The 2,479-nt window shown below is 45.9% G+C and overlaps 1 protein-coding gene across 1 annotated transcript in view; it reads right to left on the reverse strand.

Moving 5' to 3' along the window:
• Kctd20 (potassium channel tetramerization domain containing 20) overlaps positions 1-2,479 on the reverse strand; it is a 22,745-nt gene that overhangs the window by 11,238 nt on the left and 9,028 nt on the right.

The following is a 2,479-nucleotide window of genomic DNA, read 5'->3' on the forward strand; positions in this document are numbered from 1 at the left end:
AAAAAAAAAAAAGAAATTCCAGAGTAAACTAAGTGCAGTCAGCAGTGAGAGACTGGACCAAAGAGCAGGGCTTGTGTGGTGGCCTAGCAGTCTCCTGCCAATCCTCAAAAGCTGGTGTTCAGAAGCAACCACTTCCTACTTCTGCGGAATATCACTTTAACGAGGCAAAGATGTGCTACATTTGTTTGTGCGGCATTTGTTTAATTACATGAAGATGTGCTGTTGTTTCACCTTGCCTGCCTAAGGAACCTGATTGGTCTAATAAAAAGTTAAACAGCCAATAGGTAAGCATGAGAGGGATAGGTGGGTCTGGTGGGCAGAGAAGTGAGAGAAGAGAGAACAAGGTAGAAAGGACACATCCAGGGCCAGAAGCCAGGCAGCTGCCAGCCAGATCTGAGCAGCAGTGAAAGGTATACAGAAGGAAAGGTAAAAAGCCCGAGGCAAAACAGAGAAACAGACTCAAGTAAGAGCTAAAATAAGGCCAAGCATTCACAATATCAAGTACTGGTGTATTAAGTGTTGATTTAGAAGCTGGTAGGTACCCCTAAGAAGTCTGGTACATACTTCTGTTTCATTTCCACCTCTAAGTAATATTTACATCCCCTTGCTCTCTTATTTGAGATTTTGTGTTTGTGGATTGAGTGTGAATGTGTTCAAGTGCCCAAGGAGGCCAGATGATGAAGTCAGATCCCCGAGCTGGAGTTTCAGGTGCTTATGTGCCACCCAACCTGAGTGCTAGGAACTCAACTCAAGTCGTCTGAAAGAGCAGGACGCATTCTTAGCCCAGTACTGTCTTTGAGACAGGATCTCGTGTAATCTAAGCTAGCCTTAAACCCTCTGTAGCTGAAGATAGCCTTTGATTTCCAGTCCTCCTCCCTCTACCTCTGTGTGCTGGGGTCAGGGCAAGTGCCATCACACTCGGTCACACAGGGCTGGGTCTGTGTGCCAGTGCCTCATGCCTGCCAGGTTCCTGTGCTGTTTACTCTAGACTCAGCTACAGCCCGAGCACTGGTATCTGCATTCTAGGAACTACTGGGGCTAAAACTCAATTTTCAGACTTCGGGGCTGCTTTTTTGTTTTTTAATTTGCCAGAAAGAATGAAAGTCTTAGCCGGGCGGTAGTGGCGAATGCCTTTAATCCCAGCACTTGGGAGGCAGAGGCAGGCGGATCTCTGTGATTTCGAGGCGCCTGGTCTACAAGAGCTAGTTCCAGGACAGGCTCCAAAGCTACAGAGAAACCCTGTGTCAGGGGAAAAAAAAGAAAAGAAAAAGAATGAAAGTCTTTTTCTTCCCAGAACAGAGCATTCTCACTGCGTTAGAGAATCCTCGTGGCCCCACCCGTATCAGCATTCGGTCTCCCAGACCTTGCTGTCAGCTGCAAAGCCCCACTGCGAACTGGCATTAGGACTTACTCTTTATTTATTTTTTAATTTTATGTGCACTGGTGTTTTGCCATGGGTGTCAGGTCCTCTAGAACTGGAACTACAGATAGTTGTGAGCTACCATGTGGGTGCTGGGAATTGAACCCGGGTCCTCTGGAAGAGCAGTCAGTGCTCTTAACCCACTGAGCCATCTCTCCAGGCCAGGATTTACTCTTGGAATCTCATTTTTTTGTTCTATCACCAAAAAGCTATTTTTCTTTAAATTATTTATTTAAAAATCTCCTCTACTTCTGAGACAGGGTCTTGTAAAGCCTAGGCTGCCCTTGAACTAAAGCTACAAGCTGAGGATGACAATGAACTTCTGATCCCTGCTATTCATTCCCCAGTGCTGCCATGTGACACAAGTGGTTTACATGGTCCTGAGGACCAGCATGTAAATACCAAGAGTACCGTGACAGAGCAGGTACTCTGGTGGGCCCCCAAACAGTACATCTTCAAACTTCAAACTCAGAACCTACGTAAAAGTGGGAAGAGAGAACTCCATAAAGTTGCCCTCCAATTGCCTGTGCATGCCACAACACACATAAAACTTTATTAACAAGGAGCTCTTCCCCAGTCAATGGAGTATTTGCTTAACATGCTTAAAGCCACATGTGTGACCACAGCACTACTTCAGCACTGGCAAATTGGATCCAGGCAGGGGAATCTAAAGTTCAAGGTTAGCTACCTAACAAGTCTGAGGCCAGCCTGGGCTACCGGAGGCCCTGTCACAAAAAAACAAAAGCACAACAGCCACCCCCCAGAACAAAAACAAAACCCTAAAATCTTAACGAAAATGGCTCTAGCCAAACTGGACCATTTTGTAATCTCTGCTCTAACAAATATACTATGAGCTGGAGAGATGGCTCAGTAGTGACTAAGAGCATTGCCTACTCTCCCAGAAGACCTGGGTTTAATTTCCAGAACCCACAAGGTGGTTCCAACCATCTGAAACTTCAGTTCTAGGTGATCTGATGCCCTTTTCTGGCCTCCATGAGCACCCGATATGCATGTGGTTCCAGACATGCATATAGGCAAAGCATCCATACAAAATAATAA

Source organism: Microtus ochrogaster, linkage group LG2 (genome assembly GCF_000317375.1).
Source record: "Microtus ochrogaster isolate Prairie Vole_2 linkage group LG2, MicOch1.0, whole genome shotgun sequence".
NCBI lineage: Eukaryota > Metazoa > Chordata > Mammalia > Rodentia > Cricetidae > Microtus > Microtus ochrogaster.